A 12715-nucleotide genomic window follows, 5' to 3' on the forward strand; every position below is an offset into this window, starting at 1 on the left:
TGATACAGTATTGAGCATGTAGGAGGTATTATGTTTTAACTTGTTTTTTACAGCCTTATTATTAGAAATGCGGTTTTTGGTTGTCGAAGTATGTACTCTGTACAAGCAGGAACCACCACTCTAGTCATAGTAAGTCAGATACACAATTTAAATTAACATGTGCTCACCCTCTGGTAGCTTGGCACAGAGCAGTCAGGATTTGCAACACACACACACACAAACACACCACACAGAGTAACACAATCAAACCACCACAAAAACACTCAACATAGGTTTAGAAAAATAGAGAATATTTATTAAAACAAGACCAAAACGACAAAAATCCAATCAGTCGAGATATTCATTTTTAAAGATGAAGGCCCTCATTATGACCCTGGTGGTCTTCTGACTGCCAAGGCCACGATGGCAGCCTCACCACCGACGGGCCAGCGGTGAAGACCGCCACATTATGAGTGTGCGGGTTGGCCTCTGCCAACCCGCCACATCCCCGCCTGTACCGCCAGGGTGGTTGGACCCGGCAGTCCAATGAAGACTGCAGACGGTATTTTGAGGCGGCTTTCCTCCAGGGTTTCCGCAGCTGTAGCACTGCCATGAAAACCCTGGCGAAATGGGTACTGGTGACAGGAAATTTCTTCTCTGTCACCGGCAGAGGACCCACCTGCAAGCCAAATACCCCCAGGACCCCCATGCCAGAATTCCCACCACCGCTACCAGGACAGCGGCCCCCACCCACCATCCCCCCTTCTAGTACAGCACCCTCTCCCCCTTCTAGTACAGCACCCCATTCCCCCTCTAGTACAGCGATCCCCCATCCCCCTTCTAGTACAGCGCCCCGCATACACGCACACAGACACCCACACGCATCCTGCATACACTCATTCACGGACCCAGCATATGCTTATTCACACACCCTGCATACACTAATTCACCAACACTGACATACACTCATTCGCTCACAAGCATTCATACAGGCATGCACTACAACATTCATACATGCACTCACTTCAACATTCATACATGCATTCCACCACGCATACACACATACATTCACACATGCATACACACACCCATACACACACGCATACGCACATTCACACAAGCAGACAACACCCACTCACACACGCACACACAGCACCCCCCAACCTCCCACCCCCATCCCCTGTTGAATGCCCAACTTACCTTGTCCAGTGAGGAGGTCGTCTGGCAGGGAACGGGAACAAGTGATTCCACCGTCGGCAGTGCCCCACTATCAGGACACTGCCAGGCCGTACAGGTCGTAACACGGCTGGTGGAGTCCTTTTGGCAGGGCGGGGCTGGTAGTGGAACCGCCCATGTGACTCCAACTGCCAGCACGACTACTGGAGGATTTCCACCCAAAATGTGGCAGAAATCCTGCAGTACTCGTAATATGGTGGTTAGAAGACCGCCAGCACTGGTGGTCTTCTGGCGCCCGGGGCTTTGGCTGTCTTGTAAAAAGACAGCCAAAGTCGTAATGAGAGGCTAATTGTGAAAACAGTACTTGGAAGTCAATCGCGCTAATAGGTTACTCAAGATCACAAGGGACCTAAGTAAATCCAAAGTTCAGGCCGAACGCATTGGAAGGCAGGCCAGCTACAGGACTCACACAGGTCCTGCTAACTAAGTACCTTGAATGGAGCAAAGTTTCAGCATCGAAGACCTGAGGTACGAGGTTGAGGAAGTGCTGCGTTGTTGTCAATCCGAGGATCATATAGGGGGAGTGATAAAAGAGGTAATGTTCCTGTGCTCATCAAAAAAATGGAAGATGGGCAAAGGAAATCTCTCCTTTAACCCATTGTATTGGACCAATACACTTTTTTGGCGAGCGCGGGAACATTATCTCCTACATCACTCCCCCTATATGTTCTTAACCTTGACATAGACCCATCAGGGATTAATGAACACATATGTTTTAGGGTCTATAGTCAATTTTAACACACTCCTTCCAGTCCCTCACTTCCCTCACCTGTAGGTTTGAGTCTATTCTTATAATCATTACTGGCACTTATCAAAAGATCTCTGGCAAAGAGCCCCTTCAAGGGGCCCGTCGAGCATTGCAGCACCACTCGATGTGGAGCAGGCCCTATGATGAAGCATGACACCCATTTGGGTGTGGGAAGGCTCTTGCTTCTAATTATTGAAGTGCCTTGTTGACCTGAGTTGAGAAGTGGGTCCAAGTGAGATCTCCTGTCTTGGAACAGTGTACCTTGATATGTTGTATTTGACTGTTAGGAGTCTGTATACTGGACCAGTCAATTCTCCCAGTCCCTCCATTGTATAAAGAGGTTTTAAATGCAAAGTCAAGGTGCAGTGAAAGTGCGCACATAGGCTCTGCAGTGGCAGACCTGAGACATGTTTAAGGGCTACCGAAATGGGTGGCACTCTCAATGCTGCCAGCTCACTAGTAGCATTTAATTTACAGGCCCTGGGTATGTTGCATACCACTTTACAAGGGACTTACCAGTAAATTCAATGTGACTATGTTCAGGGGAGAAGCACATGTACTTTAGCGCTGGTTAGCAGTGATATAGGGGGTCATTCCGACCCCGGCGGGCGGCGGGCGCTGCACGCCGGGCGGAGACTGCCAGAAGACCGCACCGCGGTCAAATGACCGCGGCGGTCATTCTGACTTTCCCGCTGGGCGGGCGGGCGACCGCCAAAAGGCCGCCCGCCCAGCGGGAAAGCCCCAGCAACGATGAAGCCGGCTCCGAATGGAGCCGGCGGAGTTGCTGGTGTGCGACGGGTGCAGTGGCACCCATCGCGATTTTCAGTGTCTGCTTTGCAGACACTGAAAATCTGAATGGGGCCCTATTAGGGGGCCCCTGCAGTGCCCATGCCAGTGCACTGCAGGGGCCCCCAGGGGCCCCACGACACCCGTTCCCGCCAGCCTCTTCCTGGCGGTGTAAACCGCCAGGACCAGGCTGGCGGGAAGGGGGTCGGAATCCCCATGGCGGCGCTGCTTGCAGCGCCGCCGTGGAGGATTCCCTGGGGCAGGGGAAAACCGGCGGGAAACCGCTGGTTCCCCTTTTCTGACTGCGGCTTTACCGCCGCGGTCAGAATTGCCCCAGAAGCACCGCCAGCCTGTTGGCGGTGCTTCCTCCGTCCCCGGCCCTGCCGGTCCATGACCGCCAGGGTCGGAATGAGGCCCATAGTGCTTAGAGTCCTAGGCCAACAAAAAGATAAAGCAAAAACAGGAGGTTAAAGGCAAAAGGTCTGTGGTAAGACCACCCTAAGGATGCCAGGTCTAACACTTACAATATTCAGACTCCTATTTCAACCTCATTTAGTAGGTGACCACAGAATATGTTTGATAATCTTTTAAATTGATTGAAAGGAAGGGAAAGATTTGCTGTTGTTGAAATGATTCTTATGGACTTGGGCAGAGAAAACTTAGATTGGCCACAGTGCTTGTGGAGAAAACACCTTGCACATTGGGACCTTTTGTTTTTGTTTAGAGCACAACTCTTGCTTTGGGGGTTTGTTTTTTCTAAAAACCTTTCCCAAGCAGCTGCTTTAAACATGGCACCTACTAGGTAAACCTTCAGTGCCGTAAAGGAAGCAACCACAGCATTGGCTTCTTTCACAACACAGAGATCTTCACAAGGCAAGCAGAAATCTCTTTATGAAGCAGATGATCCTCCACCAGAGTGGCGGAGGGTATGATCAGGCAGTCCGCCTATGTTTAACAACCCTATTTGTATTAAAATACGGCAGGAAGGCCATTTGAAACCTGACTCTCAGGGGCATATTTATACTTCTTTTGCACCAAATTTGCATCATTTTTTTTAACTCAAATTCGGTGCAAAACTAACTCCATATTTATACTTTGGTGCTAGACCCATCTAGTGCCAAAGTTTTGGAGTTAAAGTCATTTTGTTGGACGTGGAAACCTTCCTTGTGTCAATGAGATGAACGGTAGGTGTTCCTGTGCAAAAAGTTACTCTATGGCCTTAGCGCCATATTTATCCCCTGTGCTAAAATCACGCACGGGGAGGAGGGGTCAAATAATGGTGCAAAGCTTTCTTTGACCCATTATGTAATGCCTGGTTCAGGGCAGGCATTAGGGGTCCTGTGGGCCTATTTACATGGTGGAACACCATGGAATAAGCCCACAGGTGCCCTCCCAGGCCCCAGGGACACCCCCATCCACACCAGAGGTACAGCGGAGGATGGAGGACCCCATCCCAGGTAAGTATAAGTAGGTACAGGTAAGTATTTTTTTTAAAGTGCCATTGGGGGCCCTGAAATGGCCCCCAACATGGCACTGGGTGCAATGTCCATGCCCAGGGGATCCTGGTCCCCTGTGCTGGCCATTGGGGTGGTGGGCATGACTCCTGTCTTTTCTAAGACTTGTGGTATAGATGGTTTTGCGACAGAAAATGACACTAGGCTGGTTAGAGTAATTTTTATTTACAGCTGCCTAATGTCATTTTTTGGTGCAAACCCCCCTTCTCCCATACCGTCAGCCCCACCCGGCTCACGTCATTTGTTTTTACGCTAGCCTACCCTTTGCACCGGCTTGCACCATTCCATAAATAGGTACCCTGCTGGTGCTCAGAAATGGTGCAAGCCGGTGCTAAACTTTTTGGTGCAAAACTGCGTAAGTGCAGTTTTGCACCAAAAAGTATGAATATGCCCCTCAGTTTGCTTGTGGTGGAGTAAACTGCGAATTTGCCATAAACAATGTGACAACTGAAGAATGCTTACGATGGGAGCCCCTCACATGCAGTGGGGCTCTCAGACCCTCGTTCATAAAGACATTTTTAAACTGGCTTTCACTGAAGGGTGTAGCTTCTAAAACCACAAATGTTTACATAAATGCACTTAGAAATCTGGAACTGGTTTGTGAATTTGTGTGTTAATGCCCCACAAGCAGTTGTACATATGGTGCAATTGCTCATGCCAAGATGTCTAAACATTTTTTTATTTTTCTTCACAGGGATTTTTCCTCTGTGAAGATACCCCTACCCACATACCTCCAGCAGTTTGAACGCGAAACAGAACTTAAATTTGCAGGGAGAGATGAGATGAGTCTTTTCAAGCTATGCTCTCATGATCTGGAAAAACACACCATCACACGTCAAGCTTGCTTTTTTGCTCCCCCACTTCAGAAGGAAGATACCAGCACAATTTAATTGATAGGAAACTTGCTAGATCCTTCTGCCCCCAGGACCAACCTTCCTGCACAATACTGATTATCCTTACCCCATCTACCTTTGGCAGAGCTCTGCTGCTTTCTAGCTACATTTCACTAGATATCTACTAATATTTACCCACATCTGTCATCATTCTGAGAACACAGACTTTTTTGTTCTAATTTAATAGATTTTGCAACCAGCTAAAACACTTGCATTGAGGTTATGGAAACACCATCTTTTAATCAACTCGATTAGCTTTATGCTCACGTGATAAGGTATTAGTTGGTAGACAACCCTAGAAGTAGATTAGATGACCTTATATTAAATATATGCCTTGAATGATTTGAGTGAGATAGAGATCAACAACTGTATTAATGTATTTATTAATGTGTTTATTTGACAATGTCCCAACTTTGAGCCATTCAAGTATATACATTATTATTTGGTGGAAATTCCTACATTGTACCCTGTTTGCCTCCTGGGACGAAGTTCTCTAACACTGTGACTTAAACCTTAAAAGACCTGCCACCCCTATTGAGTCTGTCTATGTTTATTTACTGTCAGGAGGCTGGTTGAGATAGGTTTATGTTTTCTTATGCCAAAACGAACTCTTGCCACAGCATTCTGAATGCATTGCAGCCTAATAACTACTTCAACCAGAAGCTCCAGAAAGACAGAGTTACAAAACTCTAAGTGACAGTGGAACATTTCCATTACTTCAGTGTCAATCGCAACCACTCATTCAGAGTAAGGTCCTCTGGGAGTCCTGCTGTTTAAGGGATTTGCTACTGAGGAGGGTCTGCGGTTTTGATATATTTAACTTCAGACAGTTTACATTCATCCACGAACGAAACCTGATCCAGCACTTTAGAAAGTGACAATGCACTTGAAAATAATCCCTAACAGATGTTTAACACTTCAGACTTCAGAAACAACTTTATTCAGTCTAACTAGACCATAAAGGTATAAAAGGAATAAATCCATGCATATTGGTGCAACCCACAATAAGATTGTACAGCAAGTAGTTTGCTATAAAAAGATGTTTAATAATTAATTAAATAGATATTTAATAATTGATTAAATAGAGATCATCATAAAAATATAGAAAAACCATACAGATACAGACAAATAATAAAAGTGCATCAATTGCTACATATTCAGCGTCGCCCTCTGCTTTAATGCACATTGAATGAAGGTGGCAGTTAAAAAACACATTTTTACAGAAGGAAGAGTCTGTAAATAGTTAAAGCTGCTTTGCAATATCGGATGTTTCTTTTTTTAAAACAAAGTAACAGTGTTTTCTAATGAAATGTGGCAGAAGAACTTAAAGTGAATCATGCTTTGTGCTCGCCAAAGGGACAGGAGGGTAGCCTATGAAAATAGGAGCCCTGATGAGGAAAAGCACTCAGAAAGTGTGCTGGGCATAGTCTCAGTATGATTAACAAAAATCAGTGGTGCTGGTTACACACCCATGTTAAGTAAGGTTCAATGCCAGAGTTCACACAAATCTGCATATACGCCTGGACAGTTGGCATATCAACCACCCTCTGAATTCTGTCTTCCATTCAATTAGCTAAAAAGATGTTCTTTAGGGAAGTGTGAGAGGCAATTGTCCCACTGCTGAGAGAAGTAAACAGGCCTTCCTGCCCCAAACATAGACAAGTGTCACAAATATACCTTATCCTGAGAATTGTCAGGTATTAGTCAAGTTTCAGACAATTGGCAAAGCACATCCCTGTTAAATGAGGTCTGGCTCCTAGACTAAATTCTAAATCACAAGAGGAGTGGTTGCAACCTTATATAGTTATTTACGTACCCAATCCCAACCTCAGAGTGGCATACGAAGGAGCTGGTGCTCCCAGGGACAGATAGTTACCTTTTAATAAAACCATTCTCAATTGCTTCCAGACTTCGCTGATCATTAATGCCCAATAACCTGGCCTTATAGGAGGCAACGGCACAACATTTGGCTTTGTAGATGGCCACATGTTCCGTAACTGGCTTGTGGCCCAATCTGTGTGCAAAGTTAAGGAGAGCATCAGTGGCTTTAGAAAAGACAGCAGCTCTATTGGACGTTTAGGGGGCTTCATGCTGGTGTCAAAGGGAATACCTAGGTACAAGAAAAAGAGGCACAGTGCCAACCTTTGAGCTATCAATTACCAAAGTGGTGCTGTCCTATTTCTTCGCACCAAAGATCCTAATATGTGTCTTAGCTTGATTGACCCTTAGATCTAAGCTGGTCATAACCTAAGAGAAACAGTCTAGCAGGCGTTGCAGGCTGATTGCTGTCCTGGTCATTAGGACAGTATAGTCAGCGTAGATTAACGTGGGAACACTGCGAGTGCCTATGCAGGGGCAGTTGGTCCTGAGTTCAAGCAGATTCTCCTCCAGGCCATTTATGTACAATGAGAATAGGAACGGGGCCAAAACAAAACCCTGACATACGACCCTTGCTACATGAAAGACTGGAGTTGTCTCTCCTCCCGGGTCATATCTCACACTAGCAGTGATTTCATTCTGAAGCTCTCTAAGGAAATTGACATTGTAGTGGTCAACCCCCTATATCAGTCAACCTGCTCCAGAGCTTGGACCTGTTATCAGGGTCAGGTCCATAAAAGCCAAGTATAGCTTACCCTTCCTAGCCACTGTGTATTTAGCAGGTATAAATTGATGGACTCCTCTACAGTGCCTAGACTCGGACGGAAGCCAAAGTGAACCTCTGAAAGCACAATATGTTTGTCGGCCCATGTCTGGAAACGATCAAGAAGAATACAACCCATGATTTTGGACAATTGAATTGATTACACCTATGGGGCGGTTGTTCTGTGTGTCGGCTTTCAAACCCTTTTTGAATATTGGAGCAATAATGGCATGGAACCAGCCCTTAGACGGGCTATTCACTAAGGCTACATTGAGGACACTGGTCAAGAGGGGGGCCCATAGTGAAGAATTAGCTTTAACCATGTCTGAGGCCCAACCGGGCAACTGGCTATTGCCAGCAGGACCTCACTAAATTATTTTTCTTTGGCAGCTGAGGATATCATCAGAGACCGAGAGTGTGCAGGGGGGACTAAGGGAGGGTCCAGCTAGGTCGGTAATACAACACTCTAGCATCTCTGTGGCAGGGCCGTGCCATTTTGTGTATCATATGCATACACATGGAAGGATATGTCAGGTCTATGGAGCAGATCTGCCAGTGGTTGAGGTGAAAGTTGATTAGCAAGGGAGAACGAAGAGCCCTGATTAGCTCTGTACGACACCACTTTAGTGGACTTGGGGAAGTAACACAACTAAACCACCAGGGGGCTCTCTGATGGGAGGAGGTGACCCAATCCAGGACTAAATCTTGGATGTGACAGTCTGAGAGAGTCTGTCAGAGAATCTTACAGTCAACAGTGTTGGAAGTTATTGTAAGATATAATAATATCAGGGCACCAACACCACTTCCATTAGCAATTCTTCATCTGACACTCACTATTGATATCCAAACAGCTTCAATTTCCAGGTCAGGACATAAAACACCTGGTTGTGTGTTATGATGTAGAATTATGGAATGTATGTGTCATAGGAACCATTAGAATGTGATGACATATTATGGAATCTGAGTAAGTTGGGGGGAGAAAGGAGAAGATTGGAGCAGTTGGAGGATGTGTGTTGTTCTGCCACCCTTATTTTTGTGCTAGGGTTGGATTCTACAATAAATCCTATTTACATGAGTAAATAGGATTTACTTGGCAACAAAAGGGTTTGCGTTCACATTTTGGCTATTAATGCAGCATTCAACCTTTGCGATCTTTTTAATCAATAGTGGTGTGCAGGATCCTTGGCATCTGAACTATGTCATTCTTCAGGTGGTAAATATGTGGTATTTTATAGTATTTTATGGGTCAAGTTACAAGTGAAATACCAATTGTTTACAGATACTTTGCTATTCACCATGGCTTCAGCTGCTGTCATGTTCCAGAGACTCATATTTAAAATGTTTAAGGGACTCAAGGATGTTTTGTTTTTCCAAGTTGACATCCTAGTCATGGGTAGAACAAGGGCAGAGCATGACGCAAAATTGGTAAAGGTTCTTGATATATTGAAACTGTCAAATACAGTAACTGTAAACTAGTGAGGAATAATGTCACATCTTGGTCACAAGATGTAGTAAAGTAATTGTACCTAGGGCAACTTTGGCTGAATCCATTAAGAATGCCCCAACTCCCTCCAAGGATGAAATTAGGGCATTCCTGGGGCTGGAGGAGTTCTCTTTGAAGTATGTGCAAAATGTTTCAAGCAAAGCCTACCATGTTAGACAACTTCTTAAAATAAAAAATGAGTTTAAATGGTTTAAGGAGTGTGAAGATGCCATTTTATTTATAAAAAGCTACATTACATGTGCGCCAACGCTGAAGGGTTTTGACCATAATTTGAAAAGGATAGTTACCACAGACGTGACTAATAAAGGCATGATGTGGTCCTTACCCAGGTGGATGAACAAGGAAAAGAATGTATCATAGCTTTTGCCTCCCATTTCTTGTCTCAGTCCAAGGAGAAATATTCTGTGATTAAGTGAGAGGCTTTAGCATGCATTTGGATTCTAGAACATTTTAGACAGTTCAGGGGGGGACGTGTCCTGACGCTCATGGAGTGAGCATCCACGATGGAAAGCTCTGGCACGGACTCTCCGATTACAGCCCATCCTGCCTGCCTCCCATACTCAAAGGCGAAGGAGACGGGAGCCCAGGTTTCTGAGGGGCTCGCCTGCCAAAAAGTGGAGTTTTCTAGGCGGAGACGGAGTCGACAGCGTGCCGCCTGACTTCAAGATGGCGGGCGCCCTGCAATGGGAGGATCCTACCCCGCGGTGAGCTGGCACCGGGCGACCACCTGCTAGGTGGAGAGTCTGCTGCCGGGGTGACTCCCGTGCCACAGGGGGGTGATAGCCGAGAGCGGAGGCAGCTGGAGCCTAGGACCGCCTGACCTTAAGATTGCGGCCGCACTGGGCTCCTTTGAACTGGCACGGAGACCAGCCTAAAGAACGCAAGATTGCTTGGGCCGCCCACTGCCTCGTGGTGTGCCCTCCGGGGCTGCCTGAACAGCACCGGGGGCCCCACTCACCTGTAAGGGGCGGTGCGGGGCGAAAGGGACATCGGAGGGCGAGAGGAGCGCACCGCGTGGCCCGGCCGGACATGTGCCCCTGCGTGACTCGCCTTCCCTCCATAGTCATCGGAGGGCGAGGCCCGCGGTATGGAGGGCTCTGGGCTCCCTCCTGTGGCCTCAGGGGCTACTGGAGTCATGAGACAGCAGGTGGTGAACACCTGATTGAGCTTTGAGACTTGGAATGCGAGCCGGGCAATAGAGAAGGAGGTGAGCTGCGCAGCTATCCCTGGTGGATATCGGCTGGGGTGATCAGCGATCCTGAACTGGAACTACGGACCCCTCTTCCCCACAGGATAGGCAAACTGGGGAAGAAAAAGGACGCAATGGGTGGGGCTGCCCCGCGTCCCCCCCTACCAAGACTCCACGAGCCGGTGAGGTTGAGGGCCTGTCTGAAGGACCCTCGCTGGGAGACATGATGCAAGCAATCACGTTCTCCAGGGAGAGCCTTGAAACAAAGATTGACTCATTGGTGGTAGACCTGGGGCTGCTCCGGGAGGATCAGCGCCGCCTTGCGGGGCGAGTGACGATGACGGAGCGAACGCTGGTAGCCCTTAATCCCGGGCTGACAGCAGCTGAGGAACGGATCACTAAACTGGAGAAGCAAACTGAGATCTTAATGGCCTGCGTTGAAGATGCAGAAAACAGATCCAGAAGGAACAATATTTGCATAATAGGTCTCCCCGAACAAATTGAGCAGCACAACTTACCTGAATACCTTGAGCGTTGGATCTCGGAATGCGTTGCATCAGAGGTCTTCTCGCACTTCTTTGTCCTCGAGAGGGTGCATAGGGTCCCTACATGGGCTCCCCCTCCAGGAGCTGTGTCGCGACCGGTAATAGCCAGTCTACTGCATTACAGAGATCGGGACCATATCCTGGCACAGGCCAGAAAGGCTGGAGAAATAAGGATAGAGAACTCCCTGCTTCGTATCTTTCCCGATTTCTCTCGAGAGGTGCAGAGACAGAGAGCAACGTATTCAGAAATCAAAAAGCACCTGCAGCAGTTAAATATCTCATACGCTAATCTGTTCCCCTCCACAATGAGAGTGGCGGATGGCCGGGGAGCACGATTCTTTCGCACGCCACAAGAGGCGAGAAACTGGCTGGAGGAACGGGGGGCCCGACGGTGACGGGGACTGTCCGTGACTCCAGACCCCGCAGCAGATGCCGGGGCGTGAAGGTAACCAGGCAGAGGACTGTGGCACCCACTCTGGAAGAGGCATGAGCGGAGAGGCAACAAGCCGCGGCGGCCTCCTTCAGTCAAAGAAACAGTAGCCCACGCTCGGCGGGCACGACGAGAGAGGCAGAGGGATCTGACTCGGAAGAGGAGACTGCAAGCTCGGCAACAACGAGTCTGGAACTGCCGGTGGTGACACCGGGAACCTCGGAGTGCATTATCTGACGGTCTGCCCCAGCTTTAGGCACTTTTACTGGTCTCAAGACGCCTAGGACACGCGAATTATGAGGCATGCAGCAATATAAGAAAGTTAATTCCGGGGCGTGAGCTCAGCACCTTATCAGGCTTGAGCATTTCCTTTCGCCTGCCCACCCAGAACTGACTTAAGTTTGTAAAAGTTTGGATGGGGAATTGTTTTGTCTCCTGTCCTGGGGAAGGGGAGTCCAGGGAGTTCTGGTTGTTTAAAGAGGGAACTGTTAAATGCTTTTCCTGTAGTAGAACAGTGTCTGCAGGAAGTGATGGTCTGGGTCATCTAATCGGGTGGCAGCTGTGTGAAGGGAGGTGGCCGGTGGATTTTTCTAATGGGTGATCTGCAGGGGTACGAGGTGATCTCCTGGGATATAAGGGGAATGCACAATATGACCAAACGGTACAAGGTATATTCCTATCTGTGTAGAAGAGGGGTACATGTAGCAATGTTGCAGGAGACCCACCTGACGGCCACGGAGGGCGTAGCACTGCAAAGGAGCTGGAGGGGCCAATTATTCTACACAACCTACTACGCCAGGGGTACCTTGATATGAGTCAGGGCCGGAGTACCGTTCAGGTTCCTAGTACACTGACAGACCCAGGCGGGTGCTATGTCATTGTCTCTGGCCGCCTGGGAGGACGGGGCATAATGCTGATTAATGTATATGCTCCTAATATAGTGCAAGGTGCGTTCGTCAGTCAACTATCGAACGTGTTGGCACCTCACATGCTACACTCGGCATTAGTCGGGGGAGATTTTAACTGCGTGGCTAACCCGACAGGTCCCACCCACCACTGCGGGATTCCCCGGTAAACGCGCTAGCTAAAAAAATCTCTGAGTGGCAGACAGAGTGGCAATTGTTAGATACCTGGAGAACTCTTAATCCTACAGCCAGAGAATACTCTCACTATTTCTCAGCGCATGACCTGCATGTGCAGCTTGATACCTTTCTGAGCACCCCAGAGGTGCATGCGCGGTCGCGGGCGGA

Source organism: Pleurodeles waltl, chromosome 1_2 (genome assembly GCF_031143425.1).
Source record: "Pleurodeles waltl isolate 20211129_DDA chromosome 1_2, aPleWal1.hap1.20221129, whole genome shotgun sequence".
NCBI lineage: Eukaryota > Metazoa > Chordata > Amphibia > Caudata > Salamandridae > Pleurodeles > Pleurodeles waltl.